We start from the raw sequence: 22,778 nt of genomic DNA on the forward strand, positions 1-22,778 counted from the left end.
ATATGAAGCATAGATACCACTTAAAAACAAATGTAACAGAATCTCAGTGTCTCTTAAAAATAAATTATCCTCACAGGAAGTAGTATTCCACCAGAGGACAGCAAGGAGCTGCTCTTACTAGTGAAATAGAAAAATCTATCATTTCTTCTCCAATTAGCCAAATATTTTGGACTTCTTTTAACTTGAAACGGTTATCTAGAGTTATTTCAAACTGTGTTTCCAAAAATAGAAAATGATTTAAGCTGTGTCTTTTTTTTTATTAATCTGGATCCATGAGTGTGGTTTCTGGAGTTAATGCCATTGTGAATAGATCATGTTGCACAAATAAGTGTTCCATTTTATTCCTGGTTTTGACTATTTGACATTAGGCAAAAATGTAGTATTTTGCTAGCTTATCCCACCTAAAAAGGAATCAATATCATTCATATGTATGCTTATATTATCCAAGGCAAAGGATTCAGAAACCAGACTGCATGAGAGCTCGAATAGATAAACATTTGATTAAAAGCAGCAGCCTAATGTGGCAACACTTGAAAGGGTTTTTTTGGGAGGTGGGGGGTTGGTGAAGTAAAGATGAAACAGAATCCAGAAACCGAAGCAAACAAATGCTTGTAGAAAAATAAAACAGCAGAAGTAATTAAATTATCTCTGTATACAAAACTTTTTATAAACCTCCTAGCAGAAAACACGAGACAAAGAAAAATATCACATGCTTAAATTCTAGTGCTGATGTACATTTCCTGATGTGTTCATCTGTTAAATCTATTCATAATGTGTCATGGAAAGTTATTGCCTACCGTTATGATCTCAATTCATGAATGCCTTGTGCCTCCTGAGGACTACCCGCAGATAGTGACAGGGGTGTGGCAGCGACAAGCGGAGACCACCCGCAGGCGGTGGCAAGGGTGGGCTGAGAGGGGACTGCCCACAGGCGGCTACGGTGGTGTCAGCGGCAAGGAGTGGGGGTGGCGAGTGGCGACCACCCACAGATGCCGCTGGCAGCCAATCTCAGGGGGCGCACGTGCACCTGTGTGTACCTCCTACATGTCACCAATGTCTTAGTTGCATCTATCTTTTTAGGAAGTAGAAATTAAAGGAACCTTTCAACCTAGAATCTAGTTTTGGGGTAGTTGTTTTGTTTTGGTTTTTTTTTTTTTTTAATTCCGTTAACCAGCAAGCTAGATTTTTTTACATAAATTAGAGATGAGTTATGCAGCCATAACATTGCTGTAAGAGTATTCTGCCATTAGAAAATAAACTGCATTATGATCGATTTAAATGATTCTTGTTTCAGTCAGAAATAAGGGAAGAAAGGGGTAAGATGACTGATGTATAGACTACATTCTCTCTCCTTCAAAAGGAAAATCCCAAAGAAATATCAAAGCCTTAGAGCAATTTAAACAACTTCAGTTTTTTACTGTGACATACTGATAGGATTCTGCATACACTGACAAATCAAGTGTGCATCACCTTCAGAAGGCACAGTGCAACAGCCATTTATAGATATCCAATGAAGTGATGAACAAGAGAATAATAGTTCACAAGATGTTGATGTATTACTTTTAATTACAGCTCAGTTTTTTATTAAATATTTTAAATACTTCTTTTGCACAAGCAGTATAGGAATTGGTGAAGCATGGTGTCATACAAATGCAGCAGAGAAATTCCATTAGAGAGGTAACCATGAATACTGATCATCATCATATGGTTAGTGTAATGCAAAGGAATCTTAGTCATGAACAAAGGTCAAGTGGGTCAATGAGGTAAATATTCTCATGCTAAATAACTGCATCCCATATACTAATTTATCAGCTCTACATTTAAAATTGAGTAGCTTTGGATTCTGCTTCTCAGTGAAGTATGCTAGCATATATCTAGAAGAGGTTGAATAAATGTGATGTTTGTGAACCAAATTTTTATTTTTATATGGTAACAATGCTTGAAGGTGAGAGAAGTAAAAAAATGTGTTCAGCAAGGTATATCAGTGGGGACATACACTAGGGTGTACAAGCATGCAAATAGGAATCTTTGGAGAAAATGTCCAGTGAGCCATGTATGTCCTTGTGCTCCTCCTTCCCAAGGTAAAAGAAGGCAAAGTATTTAACCCAGGTACAAGTCACTCAGCTTCTTTCTTACTGCCTGTGTCAGAGTTGAAATCTGTCTGCCAGCTATTTGGGTTTTTTTTTAAATCTGTACAGCACTGATACAGGAGCTTACAAGGTCTGGCACCTGTAGAAAATGGGTAAAGAACCAAAAAAAAGTCCAAGAATGGCAATACGCTCAGGTCTCTCTTTATGCAAGGGTTGCAGTCCAAAAAAACCTTGCATAAAGCGAATCCATTATTACACATAATTAATAGGGATATATGCCAGCCTCACTCTTACTACCCTGCCAACCCATAACAAATTCAAACAGTAATCACAAATACAATAACTGCTGCGCAGAGAGGCTGCAAGCTCTACGCTGCAAGCAGCAGCACACGCAGGGAGCACACGCCAGGGCAGCACAGGGCAGGCTGGAGAGGCACCCACAGGTGGGAAGCAGGGTGGCAGGGAACACTGGGTGCTTGCGGCTTCTAACTCCATGCTGCTTTCCTTACCCAGGTGCCTCTCCAGCCTGGTGGGCACGACCTGGCGCAGCTGAGAACAGCAGGGCTGCAGGGAGAGGCTATGAGCTCCATGCTGCAAGCAGCGGGCACGTCACCAAGCCAGCATGGGGCAAGCACCTTCTCTTCACAGCCCCACTGTCCCCTGCTCCCGAGCCTTCGCAGCCCAGCAGGTGTGACCCAGTGCAGCAGGGCCATGCGGGGATCCCTGCATCGCCTTGGCGAAGCACGTCCTTCACACCAACTAGCAGTGAGGGCAGCAGTGCGGGGTTGCGCCCCTCAAAGCAGCACCTGAGCTTGTACCTGCCTCGCATAGAGATCTGGGGGGTGTGGGTCTCCGCTGCCCCTTGGAAGTGTGCGCAGCAGCGGGGAGCCAGCCCTCCCCCGATGAGCCACCCAAGGCTGTGTCCTGCTCCCCACTGGGGCTCTGCAGCTGCACACTGCAGCCCCAGGCCCCTAGCACCCCCTGGCTGGACAGCAGCCCCAGCCCTGCCCAGCTCCCTCCCTACAGGGGCCTCAATCCCCCTCTTCCCCCTCCCCACCCCTGCTTACCTGCCGGAGCTGCCCTCAAGGCTACTTGCATGTGCTGTACGTGCATGTGGCGCCCCCTGTCTCACTGCTTTCCTCCCACTTCCTCCCAGCTCCCTGCAAGCTAGAACTCTACCCGCCTCCAGGGAGCTCATTGCCGGCCGACCGCATAAGATCAGATTTTTCTCGCACACAGCGAATTTCTGGTATAAATAAGGTCATTGCATATAAACAAATTGGTACAAAATGAATTTGCATAAAGAGAAACCCAAGTGTATGCTTTTCTTATGAGCATGGATAACTGAATACACAAAGCGAACTGACGTGCAGGTAGAGAATCTGGCCCAAAGTCAGGGTTTATAGACGATGCAGCTGATTAGAGAAGAGACAGGTATGCCGTATGCTGTTCGGAATTATTTACTTGACTAGGAACTGCAGCGAAAATCACTGTCCAATGTGTTCCTGTTTCGTTAGTCTGCATTTTCTCTGTGATATCTGAAGGCAGTTTGAATTCTGTGCCTGTCTGTCAAAATGAAAAGTCATGGTGCTGAGTGATCCATCATTGTCCAACGTGAATCATTTGATAGATTTCAAAGTGGCATGCCAGCACAGCTTGAGTTAAACTACCACACTCTGTCCTTAAAAAAAGATTAGATGCAACAATACATGCTGTTTTGGCCATAAAACTTGAAACTACCTACATCCTGTAGCAGCTGCCATCTTAAATCTCTCTTCTTCCTCATCACACAAACATTGGGGGGTTTTCTGGAACATAATTTTTGGGGGTTTCTCTATAACTATGGTGGCCTTGCCCTATTCCTTGTGTAGTCTTTTAGGCTGTTCACTGCATTGTTTGTTAATCCAGGTGACTGACACCTGGGTCTGAGCACCTAGAGCAGCCTAACCTAGATAGAAGACCTAGCTCTTATAAAGGAACTAGGCACTAAAGGACCTAGGCACTCCACTCTTAACCTGCATAAATCAGAGAATCCCATGGTTTTTTTTATCTGGTATGTTTTTATGGTATGTCTAACTGGTTTAAACTGACTTAGGACCTAAACACATGACACATTCACACCAGCATCATTTACAAATATTTTGTACGCTGGTACTGGGATCCAGAGTGGACATCCAACTAGCTTTTCAAAGACTTGCTCACAAAGGGCATGATAGCAACATTTTATCATGAGGCAGCAGGGAAACAAATAATGGCTTGTTTGTCTATAACAAATGGCTATTCCAGGATAACTCCAAACACCTATATATCTTACATCATTGTAGCTCTACAACTGATATTTTCCCAGGGTAATTCTACACCAGCTTCAAGTAAATTACCCAAGTACAGGCCTATATGTTTTGTACTCTGCTTCTTGTTCCCACCTGTGTAAAAGCTAAATTTCTCTGGCATAAATGTAATGCATGTTCAAGTTCTTACTTATTAAACTGATTTTGTTTCACTGAGGTAGTATTAATATAAACAAGCCTTTCAAGTACCACACATAACAGACACTAGAACATGAAATAAAGACCCTAGAAATTAACTTTAAACAAATCTGGACACACAATGCAAGGAGTAGCAAACAAAATCCAGATCCAACTAATGTCTCAAACCCATTTCTTGAATAAGGCTGACTATTTATCTCATAATCAAACATCCAAACAGAAGAGTCCCTTAGAGCAGTTTTAGGTATAGACCAAAATGAGATGGCTAGATTTAAGAGGAATAGCCCTTGTTGGAACTGTGGAGGGTCTAATGGAAACTTATTATACATACTTTACTTGTGCCCTTGGGTAAATTTGTTCTGGGAAAAGATAAATAGATTCAATTCAGTCTTTGTAATGACATTCCTAATGACTCAACATTTCTGATAATAATTTCAGACAGCTTGGGAATTTGGGCTGGTTCTGCATTAAAAAAAACAAGTATAGAATATCCCAATATAGTATGAAGTAGGCGCTGAATTGATATTCCTTTCTGTCTTAACCAGATGTCCTAGAAGAAGTGGTTAGTTTAATACAAATTTGAAATTTTAAGCCAAAAATTGGGATTTATGAGAAAATTGCATTTCACATTGAGCCAAATTTCCTAAAAAGAAATACCCATTTCCTGTGCATATCTGGGGACATCACTAGGAGAAGCACTTAACCCAGTGAGGGAGCAGCATGAAATCAGCAGTCTTATGGCTTTTTTAAGCACAAGTCAGGGATGTTTAGACAGTTTTTGAAGTACCCTTGTTTAAAATTACGCCTCTAATTGAATGCCACCTAATTAAATCATATTGAGCTAATATAATTGAAGTCTATACGTTGTTAGATGATCTTTGATAGAGATGGCTTTGGTCTTGGGGTTTCTGGCAACTTCACTGGGGAATTTTGTTAGCCTTTTGAAATGTTCCTGATTGTCCTGGGTGTCAGGAAGGCCATGATCATAGATCAACATTTTTGCACCCCATACAAGACCTATGGGCTGTGTCCACACGAGCATGGACATTTGTTTCCCCAAGGACAACTAGCAATGGGACACCTTGTGCTGCCTCTAGTTGTCCCTGGGGAAAGCCTATGCCATGTGCCCTCTGGTGCATGGCAAGTTACCCCAGATAGGATAGGGGAGGCTGGGGCCTACACCAGGCTGGCCCCAGCTGCCTTACCTGGGATCCTGGGGAGCTCCTGGGACTGCAACATCAGTGATCCTGCTGCTCTGAGCCTGGCTGGCAGCCACAGCAAGGGTCCAGCAAGCCAGGCGTCAGTTTTGAGCAGTGCATGCCCCCGCATGCACCACTTTGGAGGGGTTTTTGTGCAGGTTTTCTTGACCCCTGGATATCCATACTACATGGCCACAGCAGTCTGGATATGTCCATGTAGGTTACATGATAAGCGTGCTTTACAGGAACCCCCTTTTGTTCCAGTGTGGAGTGGTAAGTGACTGCCAGGGGTGTGCAGTCAATCAGAAGAATCGCCATACTACAGCCTATACTGAACAAGGATCAGACCTTGAGAGACATATTCTCAGCCCCTCCACTTGTAGCTTTCAAACAGCTCCTTAACCTTGCCCAGCTCATCATCAGAAGCAAACTCCACTGCCCAACATGCCTCGAGTGGGATGCAGCCATGCCTTGGTAGGAAATGCTTAGCCTCTCAGCACATCTCCACTGTTACTACTATCAACACCCCCAATAAAAAAACCCATCAGAATCCATGGTTACTACCGGTACCTTTCCCAGAATGTGATATACCTGATCCAGTGAACCAAGTGGCTGAATGGACTGTAGGGTGGATAGACTGCAGCATCGGGCTCAGAGAGTAGTAATCAATGGCTCAATGTCTAGTTGTCAGCTGGTATCAAGTGGAATCCCACAAGGGTTGGTCCTGGAGCTGGTTTTGTTCAATGTCTTCATGAACAACCTGGAAGATGACATAGTGTGCACCTTCAGCAAGTCTGCAGATGACACCAAGCTGTGGGGAGTAGTAGATATGCTGAAGGGTAGGGCTAGGATTGAGAGTGACCTAGACAAATTGGAGGATTGGGCCAAAAGAAATCTCATGAGGCTCAACAAGGACAAGTACAAAGTCCTACACTTAGGATGGAACAATCCCATGCACCAGTATAGGTTGGGGGCTGACTGGCTGGGCAGCAGGTCTGCAGAAAAGGACCTGGGGGTTACAGTGGACAATAAGCTGAATGTGAGCCAGCAGTGTGCCCTAATTGCCAAGAAAGCTAATGGCATACTGGGCTGCATTGGTATGAGTGTTGCTAGTAGGTCAAGGGAAGTAATTACTCCCCTTTATTCAGCATTGGTGATGCCACATCTGGAGTACTGTGTTCAGTTTTGCCCCCTCCCCCCCCCCACTACAGAAAGGATATGGACAAATTGGAGAGAGTCCAGCAGAGGTAAAAAAAAATGGTGAGGGGGCTGGAGCACATGATGAGGACACACGACTTGGGAAACTGGGCTCATTTAGTCTAGAGAAGAGGAGACTGAGAGGAGACTTAATAGCAGTCTTCAACTACCTGAAGGGGGGGTTCGAAAGAGGATGGAGCTAGACTAATTCTCAGTAGTGGCAGATGACAGAAGAAGGAGCAGTGGTCTCAAGTTGCATCAAGGGAAGTTTAGGTTAGATATTATAAAGAATTTTCTCACTAGGAGGGTAGTAAAACACTGGAACATGTTACCCAGAGAGGTGGTGGAAACTCCATCGGGAGGGGCGGGTTTCAAAACCAGCCAGACAAAGCTTTGGCTGGGAAAACCTAGTTGGGACTGGTCCTGCTTTGAGCAGGGGGCTGGACTAGATGACCTCCTAAGGTCCCTTCCAACTGAAACGCTATATGATTTCATAGATTTCATAGACATTAGGGGCTGGAAGGGATCTCATGAAATCACCAAGTCCAGCCCACTCCACCCCAGTCAAATGATCCCGGCAAGATAAAAATCCAGATGCTTTTTGAATGAGTCCAGAGTAGGTGCTTGCACCACTTCTGGGGGAGTCTGTTCCAGACCCTGGGCACACAGACTGTAAAGATTTTTTTTCTTATGTCTAGTCTAAATCAGCCTTCCAGGAGTTTGTGGCCATTAGACCTTTTTATCCGTTGGGGAGCCCTGCTGTTCTCCCAGGTCCTGATGCACCCCCCCTTATATACTTGTAGGCTGCCACCAAGTCCCCCATGAGCCTTCTCTTCTCTAGGTTGAAGATCCCAAGTCCCTCAGCCTCTCTTGGTAAGGCTTGCCCTCTTGGCAAGCCTTATACGGGTGGCTCTCCTTTGGACTCTCTCAAGCTTATCCAAGTCCCTCCTGAAGGGGGGGGCAAAACTGGATGCACTACTCCAGCTGCAGCCTTACTAAGGCCAAGTAAAGCGGGAGGATGATGTTTCTGGTTTTGCTCAAGATGCATCAGTGGATGCACACCAGAGTTTGGTTGTTTTGCTGGCCATGGTATCACATTGGTTGCTCATGTTCATCTTGTGGTCAGTCAAGACCCCCAAGTCTCTTTCAGTCATGGTGCTAGCAAGTGTAGCACTGCCAAACCTATAAGTATGATGCTGGTTTTTCTTCCAAAGGTGGAGTACCCTGCACTTCTCTATGTTGAAGACCATCAGTTTCTGGTCTGCCCACCTTGTGTGTGTGTCCAGGTCAGCAAATAACCCCAGCCTGTCTTCCAGTGTGACTGCTTTCCCCCATAGTTTAGCGTCATCTGCAAACTTTGCCAGCCCGCATCTGATGCCCAAATCCAGATCGTTAATGAAGATGTTGAAGAATACTGGCCCAAGTACTGAGCCCTGAAGGACACCACTGGTCACCTTGCGCCATGTTGATTCTCTCCCATCAACTAGTACTCTTTGGGTCTGACCCTGGAGCCAGTTCCCCAGCCATCAGACCATGTGATGGTCGAGGCGGCAGCTCCCCAGCTTAGCCATGAGGACATCATGGGAGACTAAGTCAAAGGCTTTCTTGAAATCCAGATATATGACATCAACCTCATCTCCCTTGTCCAGCCAATGCATCACCTGGTCATAGAAGGAGATGAGGTTGGTCAGGCAAGACCTACCAGTAACAAAGCCATGTTGGCTGGCATTCAGAATGTTGCCTTCCATTAGCCTGTTGCTGATGGATCCCTTGATGATTTTCTCCAAGATCTTGCCAGGGATGGATGTCAGACTGATTGGCCTAGAATTCCCTGGATCCTCCTTCCTTCCTTTCTTGAAGATTGGGACCACGTTGGCTCTTTTTCAGTCTTCCAGAACCTCACCTGAATGCCACAGATTTTCAAATATCTTCGCCATAGGGTGCACTATGATGTCTGCCAGCTCCTTCAAGACACTTGGGTGCATACCATCCGGGCCCGCGGACTTATGGATTTCTAGCCTCTCAAGGTGTTCCCTCACCTGATCTACGTCAATTGTGGGCCCATCTCCTGCTCCCTTGGTGTTTTGCATCCAGTCTGACAGTGTGATCCCCATGGACAGGTGGAAGACTGACACAAAGTAATCATTTAGGAGATTGGCCTTTTCTTGGGTGTCAGATGTCAGCTGCCCCATTTGATCTCAGAGGTGTCCAATGTTGCCTTTGTTCTTTCTCTGACTTCCCACATATCTGAAGGTCTTTTTGTTGTCCTTTATTCTCGTGGCTAACCTAAGTTTGGTTTCTGCCTTGGCTTTTCTGGACTACTCTCTACATGTGTGGACTAGTGCTGAGTAGTCCTCCCTGGTGATGCTTCCTTTTTTCCAGTGGACATAGGCTCCTCTTTTAAGTTTCATGAGGTCCAACAGTTCCCTGTTTAGCCAATGGGACTTCCCTGCCCGCTGACTGCATTTCCTGCAGGACAGAGTGGACTTCCTTTGTGCTTCAAGGATTGCGTTCTTAAGGAATAGCCATTCCTTGTGGATTCCCGTTTGTAAGGGACCATGGTCTCTTAATGCCTAACTAACCAATCTCCTGAATTTGTGAAAGTCAGCCTTCCCAAAGCTGAGGATTTCTGTTTTACTGAGGGATTTGCCTGCCCTGTGTTGGACAGAGAAAGTTATCAGTTCATGGTCACTGTCACCAAGCTTCCCCTTGATCCTCAGATTGCTCACCAGATTGTCCCCTTTGACTAGAACCAGATCCAGCAGTGCCTCTCCCCTAGTCGGCCCGTAGACCTCTTGCATTAGACTGAGGTCATCAATACAAGCAAGAAAGCTACATGACCAGTCAGATTTAGCCGTGTGCTCTTCCCACAAGATGTTAGATTGAAGTCCCCTATGACAATCATGCATCAGGAGCATGCTGCCTCAGCCGGTTCCCTACTGAATTAGTGTTTCAGCTCTTCTTCTTGGTGGGGAGGTCTATAATAGACTCCTACGAGTATATCTCCTTCCCTATGCTCTCCCTGTATTTTAACCCAGAGGGTCTCAAGACACTCTTCATGGTTAGTGAACTCAGTTTGAAGGAAAGTGTACTGCTCCTTGATGTAGAGAGCTACATCCCCACCCCTCTTCCCAACACAGTCCCTCCTGTACAAGGTATAGCCTTCTATACCAACAGACCAGTCATAGGTGGAGTCCCACCAGGTCTCCATTATCCCTACAAGATTGTAACCTTTATCAGACAAGAGAAGGGCCAGTTCCTCGTGCTTGTTTCCCAAGCTCCCGGCATTTGTGTACAGGCAATTGAGTCTGCCATGGGAAGCCCTAGGCTTCCTTATGTGATGGGACATGACCTTTCCTTGGGCTATTGTAGGAGTGGGTTCCCTTGGACTACCTAAGTTAATTCTACTGTGGTTGACATAACCTGGGCTAGAACTGTTGTTAATTGACCGCCCATCCCCCAGCAATCTTAGTTTAAAACCCTGTCGAGTAGGTCAGCCATTCTGGCTGAGAAGAGCTTCTCTCCTTTCTGGGTGAGGTGGAGGCCATCCCTTCATTGGTGATGCGTAGGTCAATTGCTGGTGCACCCCCTGCGATTGGCCACTGCTGCTGCTGCCAGCGGCACCTGTAGGTGGTCACCGCTTGCCTCCCCCTCCCCCCCTCTCGCCGACACTGCCGGCAGCATCTGCAGGTGGTTGCCAACCACCAGTCAGCACTCGCTATCCCCCGCCCCAGTTGCAAACACTGCCACAGCCGCCTGCAGAAGCTCCCCACTTGCCACTGCCATGCCCCCACTGCCAACACTGCCGCGTCCACCTGCGGGTGGTCACCATGCCCCCCAGCCTCTGGGGGCACATGTCATTCATGTATCCCTTCCCAACAATCCACTCTCTCTCTCACTGAAATGCAGACTGTGGTCAAAGAAGCTGAACCCCTCGCAATTCTATGATTTTAAGTGCCCTCATGGCAACTACATAGGTGAAACTAAACTGCAGCCAGTGCCGTAGCAAGGGGGAGTGAGCAGGGTGACTGCCCAGGTGCCAAAGCAAAGGGGCGCCAACAGGTGCTGCCCAGACCAGGCAGAGCGCAGGATAGAGTCACGGGAGGCTCAGTTGGGGGTGCAGGGATGGGGGAAGGGAAGCTCCTGTCACTGCGTGCACTCCTGGGCAAGCATAGGGGGTCTTCTGCCCACTGGATCTATGCATAGAGCAAGGACAGGCTGCCATTGCGGGCTTTGGCCTGGGCACCAAACTTCATTGCTATGGCATTGGCAGCAGCTACACACCAGAATGAACTCACAGAAGAAATATAAAGGCCAGAGACATACACACACCATTAGAAGCACATTTCTCACAGAATAGCCACTCCCTCTCAGACCTAATTATCCTTGTGCTTAAGGGAAATCTACCTAACACCTTCAAAAGCCAAACTTAGGAACAAAAATTCATAAGCTGGCTGAACATTAAGAAACAAAAATTAGACACCAATATTGGCTTGATGGCACATTATATTTTTACCCAACCTCTGAATTGTTTCTACACAGGAAAGGTGAGAATGACTCCTGAAAATTTCTCTCACGCCCTCACCTCCACTGTTTTTTTACTACGCTGTGCTTGGTTCCTGAGACCAGAGACCTGAAGAAGGGTAAGGGTACATGCCAGGTAGGGTGCAGAATGAGCAGGGTATGAATGATTGCCTTCCCACTATTGCCATAGAATTGGTGTGCGATCAATTAAAAAAAATAGACATATATAAATCACCAGGACCAGATGAACTTCATCTGAGAGTACTGAAGGAGCTGGCTGAAGTCATCGTGAAACCCCTGGCAAAACTCTTCCACAATTCATGGCACTCTGGAGAGGTCCCTGAGGACTGGAAGAGGGCCAATGTTGTGCCCATCTGCAAAAAGGGGAGGAGGGAGGACTGAGGTAACTACAGGCCAATTAGCCTAACTTCTATCCCATGGAAAATCCTGGAAAAATTAATCAAGGAGTCTATCTGCAATAAGCTGCCAGCAAGTAGGATTCTGAATGACAGCCAGCGTGGCTTTGTTGTGAGCAGGTCTTGTCTCACCAACTTCATCTCCCTTTACAACCAGGTAAGTTGCCACCTGGACAAGAGACAGGAGGTTGACATTGTATACCTTAACTTCCAAAAAGCCTTTGATCTGGTATCCCACGATGTCCTTGTAAGAAAATTGGAGGATTGTGCTTAACTCCGAGACAGGTGGGTGGGAAACTGGCTGCAGGGTAGGACTCAGAAAGTCCTAATGATCTGTGTCATCCTAGTGAGAAGTGGGCAGCAGAGTCCTACAGGGGTTGGTGCTTGCTCCAGTACTTTTCAACATCTTTATCAATGATTTGTATGTGGGGGTGAAGAGCTCACTGGCCAAGTTCGCAGATGACACCAAGTTATGGGGAAGCGTGGTCACGCTTGAAGATAGGCTACAGATACAGGTGGATCTAGACAGGCTGGTAAGTGGGGGGATCAGAACCAGATGAAGTTCAACATCAAGAAATGTAAAGTGCTCCATCTGGGGATGAACACCCCCCTATCCACCTATAGGCTTGGCAGCGCCAAACTGACCAGCACCGCGAATGAAAGGGAGCTGGGGGTTATAATAGACCACAGTATGAATATGAGCCGGCAATGCAACACTGTAGTCAGTAGGGCAAATAATACTCTAGCATGTATCAATCGATGCATCTCCAGCAAAACCAAGGAAGTGATTCTTCCGCTCTACTTGGCATTGGTGAGACCACAGCTGGAGCACTGCATCCAGTTCTGGGCACCACACTTTAACAAGAATGTGGAAAAGCTTGAGCGAGTCCAGAGAAGAGCCACCCGTATGATCAGAGACTTGCAAGGCAAGCCATATGAGGAAAGACTGAGGGACCTGGGACTCTTTAGCCTGAAGAAGAGAAGGCTGTGAGGGGACTTGGTAGCAGCTTACCGCTACATCAGGGGAGTACATCAAGGGCTCGGAGAACAACTGTTCACCAGGGCACCCCTGGGGAAAACCAGGAGTAATGGCCACAAATTCCTGCAAGACCGATTCAGACTCAACATTAGGAAAAACTTTTTCATAGTCAGGGTGTCCAGACTGTGGAATAAGCTCCCTCCAGAGGTGGTGCAATCACCTACCCTGGAGATCTTCAAGAGGAGACTGGATGGTCACCTTGCTGGGGGTCACCTGACCCCAGTTGTCTTTTCTGCTTGGTGCAGGGGGCTGGACCCGATGATCTTCCTAGGTCCCTTCTGGCCTTACAATCTATGAATCTAAGAATGTCTTGCATTCAAAAGCTTGTCCAACTCTATCCCAGCTATGCAGTTGGTCTAATAAAAGATATCACCCTAAGAAATCCTTGCCTCTCACATAATTTCTAGACCATCATGATTACAACATCACCCTTACACTACCTTTCCAAGAACAATTTATGTATTTTCAGCATGTAGTGTCTAATGTTAGTTTGCTTGCCAAATGACATTGCCTGCTTTCTTTATGTGAAAGTATTTCATGAAACAAATGGTTTCCTAGTTTCTACCCCTCTCTCAGTTTCTACCCCTCTCTCAGACATGCTCCTTTAGAATAGGAGCTAAGATTGTCAAAGAATAACTCATGTATTAATAATTACAATGTATTAATAAATAGGAATCATATCTTCTCTTAGCTTTTATTGACTAGGCTAAACAAACAAGCTCTTTTCATCACCTCTCGAACAACAACCTTTCCATTTCCCTGACCATCCTAGCACCTTTCTACAGACTTCTTACCATGCTTAGGATACAGATTCCTGATGGTTTTGGCTTTAAGAAATTCCAGATCTTCTCCACATTCAGGCCCCTGACCCTCTCCAGCCAGGTGACTTCACTAATTCACTCCCTGAGTTTCTCAAAGTTTGTCCCTTTGAAATTGAGAACCTTAATTACTTTTGTTTAATTCTTCCATTTACTTTAAATGGAATAAATTCATGATCACTTGATCCAAGGTTATTTTCCACAGCCAGGCCTTCTATAATATCCTCATGACTTAACAAATGTAAGTCTAAAATAGCATCACTTCTTTTTGGTTTAGTGATGAAGTCATTTGTCAGCTTTCACATCAAGGAATATTTAGGCCCTATCATTATTTGTTCTCCATTCTATATATGGGAGACTTTAACTTCCAAAAATGGCACAATTTGCAGTAGTACTTTTCTCTTTAACAGCATTACAGAAATCTGTATGTAAATATAACCCTGTAATAAAACTCTGAACCTTACCCCACTGAAACCTCCTTTAAACTCCCTCCAGTCCTTCCCCAAATTGATATGGACCCAAATAGATTGTAAAGTAACAAAAAGGTATAACAACACAGACAAAACAGAATCTATCACAACAATATCATACATTTGTTTCCATCTTTCCTGAATAGTTCATATCCTTCACTACCTGTGTTCCAGTCATGATTACGATTACATCATGCTTCAGTTATCACTACAATGTTTGGTTTCATATCTTTGCACCAGTAGTCCCAGTTCCTCCATTTTAGTGTCCAGGCTTCTGGCATATGTTTATAAATATTTTAGTTGTCTCTTACTTGCTAGTCAGATTAGCTGAAGTACAGTCACATATGGCAGAAAGCTGTTTTCCTGCTAAAATGTGTACATGATGCATGGTTTTTAGGTCTCTAAGTCACCCAACAGCATTCTCTTATGCTTGGTGTAACAGCCTGAATGACACACAAATGGCTAAATGGCTTACACAGCTACAGCACTGCCTATACTCCAAAGCAATTCAGTGCTGTGCTAGAGGCAATTAAAGTCCATCCATTTCCTGGATGAACAGAAGTGCAATGTAACCTCCTACCCCAGAGTTGTAGTGAACCAAAAAGCACAGTCTAGAGAAGGATGGAGTGTACACACAACCTGGGAAATCTCCCTCAAACAGATTTGTATATTAATCTTCTATGTTACAGGTAAGCTACTGAACCACCAGGCTGAAAATGCTTTCCTGTTGCAGCTAGGTTACTGGACAACTAAGGAGTATAATAAGCATGAGGAATCCTGCTGCTGTGGTTCAAGGACACGGGTGCGACTCTAGTTGGAGGAAGTGAGCCCTTGCTTCTACTGTTGTGTGTGCATCCAGGAGCATTGGGAAAACTGCATAAACAGCGCTGGGGCAGAGCATGGCTCCTCACTTGGTATTCTACCTACCTGAAATTCCCCCTCTATAGAACTAGAGTAGCTGTCCAGACTTCAGTGTTTGGAAAGCTCTCAAGCGGCAGTCCTTCTTCATGCAGTCTGTCAAGTGGCAGTGCTTCTTCATGCAGGAGAGGTCTGTTGGAAGACATTACCCTTCATCTCTACTTGGCAGGAGAGCGCACTCCTACATTTGGCAAAAGGAAAACAAAACATGATGAATTAGGTGTAGGAGACCCCATGGTCTCCAACTTTCCATTAAGAAAAGAAAACAGACCAGATATGTTGTCCAATACTCAGCTTTTCTCAGCTCTCTGGTTTGTGGTGGGACAACAGTTAACTCTCTCCACAGTCAAATTTCTCTCAGTCACACTTCTACCTGTCATTACACACCGTCCTCACACAGGAGCATGAAGGGGGCATAAAAATGGTCGTGATAACTCTGTTTTCAGATCATTCTGTGCACTGCAAGGCAGCATACCCTCTCACTTGCATTGATGTAACTCCATCTGTCCCATTAGGACACTTTGCTATGATAGGAGCTACAGGCTTGAACCCCCCAGGGGAGGCCTAGGACAGAGGGATCCTATATCCTAGGCAAGTGCTCTAGCTACTAAAACGTCTATAGAAAACAATGACTCTTGTGCAGCCCGCATAGGTATCTAGCTGCCAAGACACATATGCCTTATATCATCAAGAGAAGCAGGATTTTGAGCAGATGAATGCATCTTAACACAAGTTAAAATTTCCCATTTAAGTGATCAGAGAGCCGTGTGCCTCTTGCATAACTGTAGGTCCATCTCTGCAGGTGTCTAAGTGCTATCCATCAAAATGAATTGGAAATCTGTGTAGCCCTACACATCAAAATCGAATTTGCCTTTTGGGGCCACGTGAGCTGCAAACTTATATCTGTTTTAAATAGAGAGCGCTACATATCTACACAAAGGTAATAGGATATCTCCCTAGTTCTGGTTGTCTGTATCAGAACGTTGCTAGCAGCTACAGTTCAGGCAACTACTGAGTTAAATCAGGTTTAGCCCTAACTGTGCTGCCTACTTGACCACTGCTCTTATCAATATTAACACCCTTACCTTGCTGCCCATCCTTTGACCACTGACACTCCTCTTGCTATTGCCACATCCTTGTTTACCTATTTTTTTCCTCCTCCTTTTCTGTAAAACCAGGTTTGTAGAGTACATAAAAGTCCCTTACTTCTCAGTTTAAAGCTCTTCCCATTAGTAACGCCACCTGCAATCCTAAGGGGCAATTTCCTAGGTAACTCAGGTGTTTCAAACCAAGCCCTCAAGAGTCAATGCATCTTAATGGACAAATATTCCAAAAATCATCCTTATAGCACTCATCAGTCCTTGAGACATCTGCTGATCTCCATTACCTTGTCACACCTTCATCCTCCCTGTCCAGACCGTGGAAGAATTCTCCACTGCAGATCACCTGAGCCTCCCCTTCTCTGAGCATCTCCCTGAGCCTGGCAGCACCCTTGATCCATTCCAATGGAAATCTAGAAGTGTTATTTGTGATGAAGGATGATCAATGGATTCTTCCCAGATCCCTTTGACCATCCTTTACAATCTGCATCTCACATCCTTGCTCCTAGCAGGCTGCAACTCATTCTGCTATCAGTCCCTGCAGCTTTGATGCCAGACTTGCCTAGTCTTTTTAACAAATCAAAACCCAGTGCTGTGTAAAATCCAGTATTTGAAAGTGTAAGTCTAAGTCTGCTGTGTACTCACAAGGGTCTAATGGCAGGAACACACAAGTACTTCACACTGCAGCTGCAAAATCAGACATCTGCCTAAAGAGTATCTGACAACCTAAGTGCAGGATCTTGCACTTACAAAGGACAGAAATTCAGCTGGCAACATGTTGCCAGGCATTTTCTTCAAACAGCTGCTGATGTATTGAAAGTTACTGGGGCACCTTTAAGTAAGATAGGAAGTCTGGGTTATTTTTGTGCCATCTGCTTGATATATAGGGGGGGCTCTACTTTCTCTGATTTAATATATTTTCAAGCATATGCCACAAGCATTTACAGTGTCCAGATAGGTGTTATCTCATTGCTGTTGATATATAACTGTGCAAAGAGGAAGCCCAACTCTGAAACTGTAGTCTTTATTTCACTAAAACCAGTTTATAACCAAACTCCTATGCAAAAACAGTTCATAAAGAAATTGTTGTGAATGTGGATGCTTGGGGTTGGGTATTACTGCTACTGTAGTAAATACAAGTTTTGCCTTTGGTTTTAACTGGAGCAGAATCAAATTTGTGGTTATTGCCACAGTTGTGAGACTTATTCCCTCAGATTATGAAGATTATGCAACTTCAAAACAAGATCATTAGCTAGAGGACCTCAGTTTGCAGATAACTCTGCTATTGGATGTGATGTTCAGTACTGCTTGGGAACTTTCCAGTAAGTGAGCCTCCTCCAGAAAGGTGTCAGTGACAGAAGTCAACCTGAGAAAAAGAACTTCCTGTACTGAACATGCTAATAAATCTTTTAGGTCTTTTCCTAAAGAACAGAAACTAAAAAACTGGCATTACATAACAGGGTCTGTATCCACATTCAACACAACACAATCCCACTGTTTTCTCTGGGAACTTTGATCATAATCTACAAGACTGGACCCTACATACAGGAACTTGTTTAAATTATCTGAAGGATTAGATGACATGCTTAGGTACCAAGATAGCTACTACTTCCAACAAGTTTAACTCCAGCTGGTTACGTTTTCTAGAAGTATAAAACAAGCAGCTCAAAAGAATCTTTTCAGAGACACAGAAAGTTTGGAAAGTGTTAAGAAAATGAATCCTATTCTGGTCAACATCCTCAACTAAATGTATCGAGCTGAAATATAGTCAGTCATCCTAATGAGAGGGGTAGATTGTAACATTTCTTAGAACAATTGATCCAGTGACTGAGTGGAGACTGCTTTACAGAGGTGACATTCTCACTTGCTCATTAGGAAGACAAAGCATACATAGAAATTGTATTGATCTAATTCACACTGATCTCTGACAGTTTCTTCCAAATTAACTCCTCTCTCCCACATCCCATGGCTAGGTGAGAACAGCTGGCCCACTCTTTGCTCCCTGTCTCTGAGGCAGCACTGTACCTTTTTCCTACTGTAAATGACACAAAACAGTGTTGTTACACTTAAACTCTCCCTTCCCTGGCTATGGACCAGTGATCCCTAGGTTGACACTTCCAATTTCAGTACTGTGTAAAAAAAAAAGATAGAAAATACTGCCCATTACATTACATTTTCCATGGTATAGAAATAGGTAATAGAAGGGCATGAAATGCTATGACAACCAAGTCACACTGGGAAGCACACTGCCAGAGGACTGCTTTAAAAGAACTTTAAATCTAAATAATCACATTTCTCAAAAAATATTTATAAACTGGACAAGCCAATAATACTGTATCCCCTTTTTCTTTCTCTGTATCATCATCTCCTGTTTATTTTTGTCTGTGTCTCAGAATCTGCAACTGACTACATGGGCAATAACCTCACGTATGCAGAGCCTGATTAAAATGGTCTGACTGTAAGACTAGGGCCAGGAATCCATCTTTAGCTGCTTTGCACAACATAATGTCACATTTCTACCCAGGGAATATGTGCTTTCCTGTAGTATCTAAGTACCATTAACATCTAGGGTGCTACACAAATTATCATAATGAATAACAACCAACTGCGAAGTGCAAATCTTCAAGATGAGACTATTTACAACTACACTGACATCATTCAGCCTTTATGCTGACTTGATCCAGCATTTGATATGACAGTCTTGTGGCTCCTGAAAGAACTGTCAGTCCTTCCAGAATTTAATCTAAAGAAGCCATTATTCAATTAAACATCTGAAAAATCGCATAGTAGTTACACCAAACCACTAATGACTCTGAGTAAATAGATATTGATTTAAAATTTCAGCCAGGCTAAGCACTTTGATATGACTACTGGGCATCTCAGCAATACACAAGACAACCTCAATCTCTTCCAGCAACCTCTTGCAGAGATCTGCAGACACAGAAGGCAGTGCTGCAGTTCTGGACCAGGAGGCACGAGGAAGGGGAATGCAGGAGCTGGGTTTCATTAGGTTCTGGATAATCTGTCTTTCTTCATTTAATGTCAAGTTTTGCTATTAATAATAGGAGCAACATGAAGGCCTTTAAGAAACAAGAGGTTTGAGTGGAAAGTCTCAGCAGAGCTCCAGAGGTGTTTCCACTGCACACACAAGGCACCTATCACCTCCCATGAAGTGGTAGAGCAGGAGCTACAGAAGATAGTGGCTGAACTCCATTTCTATCAATGACCTGGAAGATGGGATGGAGTGCACCCTCAGCAAGTTTGCAGATTGTATGGGTTTATTTTTAGCAAATTAACGGATCAGTAATTCAGCAGATGCATTAAGTCACTGTCCCACAGCCTCTGGCTTTTGCGAAGCTGACCCCCCCCCCCCCCCCCCCCCCTTTGGGGTGTTAGTTGAGCCTCCTCCCAAAAACTTTTTTGGAACAGACCTCACACAGATGATACTAAGCTGGAGGGAGTAGTAGATATTCTGGAGGCTAGGGCTAGGATTCAGAGAAGTCTTCACAAATTGGAGGATTAGACCAAAAGAAATCTCATGGGCTACATGCACACATGTGGTGGCAGTGCCCCAAACCCATCTGCAGAGCTGCGAACTGCATGTGCTGCATATGCAAGCATTTGCCATGCTGCTAATTAGCAGTGCAGTGGGGTTTTTTGACAGTGGGAGATCCCAATGTCAAAAAAAATGTGGCAAACAAGTGGCACGGTGCATGTAGCTGCAACATGTGCTGCCCAAAACTAGAGCCTGGCCAGCCAAAACCACACTCGGGCTGCCAGCAATCCTAAGGGTTGCTCTGCACACCTGGATTGCCGCCACTGCAGCCCCAGAGGTCCCAGGACTCCATATAAGGCTGCTGGATCTAGCCCAAGTGCTGGCCCCAGCCTCCTTTACCCAACCTGGGGGAATTTGCCATGTGCCAGAGCACACGTGCAGGGGCATTCCCTGGTGACAAGTAGCAGTGCACAACTACGTGCCACTGCTATTTGTCCCCGGGGAAATGCATGTTCTCACTTACTAGAGGACATACCAATGAGGTTCAACAAGGACAAGTGCAAAATCCTTCACTTAGAATGGAACAATCCCATGCACAGGCTGGGGACTGACTGGGTAAGTAGCAGCTCTAAAGAAAAGGACCTGCTGAGGGATTACAGTGAACAACAAGCTAACTATGAGCCACCAGTGTGCACTTGTTGTGAAGAAGGCTAAAAACATACTGGGCTGCATTAGTAGGAGTGCTGCCAGAAGATTGAGGGAAATGATTCTTCCCCTCTATTTGGCACTGGTGAGGCCACCTCTGGAGTACTGTTTCCAGTTTTGCACTCCCCTCCCCCTACAGAAAGGAGGTTGACAAATTGGAGAGAGTCCAGTGAAAGGCAACAAAAATGGTTAGACAGCTGGGGCATATGGACTTACTATATCATAGAATCATAGAAAATTAGGGCTGGAAGGAACCCCAGGAGGTCATTTCATCCAGCCCCAACTAGATCATCCTAGTCTAGCCAGGTCTTAAAAATTTACAAGGATGGAGATTCCACAACCTTTCTGGGTAACCTGTTCCAGTGTTTTACTACTTTCCTAGTGAGAATTTTTTTTCTAATATTAAACTAAATTCCCTTTGCTGCAACTTGAGACCACTGCCCCTTGTTCTGTCATCTGCCACCACTAAGAACAGTCTAGCTCCATCCTTTTTGGAACCCGCCTTCAGGGAGTTGAAAGCTACTACTAAATCCCCTCTCAGTCTCCTCTTCTCTAGACTAAATAAGCTCAGTTCCCTCAGTCTTTCTTCATAATTATGTCGCCCAGCCTCCTCACCATTTTTGTTGCCGTCCACTGGACTCTCTCCAATTTATCCACAACCTTTCTGTAGTGGGGGGCCCAAAACTAAATACAGTACTCCAAATGTACCAGTGCTGAGTAGAGGGGAAGAATCACTTCTCTTGACCTACTGGCAACATGCTTACCAATGCAGCCCAGTATGCCATTAGCCTTTTTGGCAAGTAGGGCACACTGATGGCTCATATTCAGCTGTCCACTGTAACCCCCCAGTCCCTTTCTGCAGACCTGCTGCCCAGCCAGTCAGCCCCCAGCCTGTATTGGTGCATGGGATTGTTCCATCCTAAGTGCAGGACTTTGCACTTGTCCTTGTTGAACCTCAAGAGATTTCTTTTGGCCCAATCCTCCAATTTGTCTAGGTCACTCTGAATCCTAGCGTTACCACCCCCCCCAGCATATCTACTACTCCCCACAGCTTGGTGTCATCTGCAAATTTACTGAGGATGCACACTATGCCATCTCCCAGGTCATTGATGAAGACTTTGAACAAAACTGGCCCCAGGACTGACCCCTGGGGGATTCCACTTGATGCCAGTTGCCAACTAGACATCAAGCCATTGATTACTACTCTCTGAGCCCAATGCTCCAGCCAGTTTTTTATCCAGCTTACAATTCATTCATCCAGCCCATACTTCCTTAGTTTGCCTGCGAGAATGTTGTGGGAGACCGTATCAAAAGCCTTGCTAAAATCAAGGTACACCACATCCACTGGTCTCCCCACATCCACAGAGCCAGACATCTCATCATAGAAGGCAATCAGGTTGGTCAGGCATAACTTGCCCCTGGTGAATCCATGCTGTCTGTTCCTAATCACCTTCTCCTCCTCCAAGTGCTTAGAAATGGATTCCTTGAAGATCTGCTCCATGATTTTTCCAGGAACTTACATGAGGCTAAGTGGTCTGTAGTTCCCTAGATCCTCCTTTTTCCCTTTCTTAAATATGGGCACTATGTTTGCCCTTTTCAAATCATCCAGGACCTCTCCTGATCACCAGGAGTTTTCAAAGATGATGGCCAATGGCTCTGCAATCTCATCAGCCAACTCCCTCAGCACCCTCAGGTGCATCCCGTCCAGCCCCATGGACTTGTATATGTTCAGCTTTTCTACACAGCCCCTAACCTGTTCTTAAGCCACTGCTCTAATGTTCTTTTCTTCTGTGCATATTCTTAAATCAACATTATTGTTAAATATTCTTAAATCAATATTCTTAAATCAACAGCTTGGCCCTTGAAACAACACTGATTTTTTGAATGCGCTGAAGGATAAATATGAAGTCTGGTCAAGCATATCAAGTTACAAATAGCTAGTTCTGACCTTCAGGATTCTACTTCACATGATTTTATGGTTTTTGTGTGAAAACAACATTATTTTGGATGTATATATTTTTGAAAGAATTAATGACAATAATAAGCATAGAAAAAATATAACCCTTATGCATTAAAACAACAACAACAAAGCAGTTTAGGCATATAGAGGCAGTTACGGATGTGATCATAAAATAGACATTTCATCGTGCTAGAAAGCGACATTTTTTAAATAAGTTTCCATCCCAAATCAGAACAGAAAGGCAAAATTTGAAGAGTTTTCACAAAATGGAAAATTTAGAATTAGAAATGTCAAAAATAAAAGTTGTCAATAAACATTTCAGCATGTCAAAATATGTTGACTTAAAACCAAACACTTTCC

Source organism: Alligator sinensis, unplaced genomic scaffold (genome assembly GCF_000455745.1).
Source record: "Alligator sinensis unplaced genomic scaffold, ASM45574v1 scaffold1248_1, whole genome shotgun sequence".
NCBI classification, from domain to species: domain Eukaryota; kingdom Metazoa; phylum Chordata; order Crocodylia; family Alligatoridae; genus Alligator; species Alligator sinensis.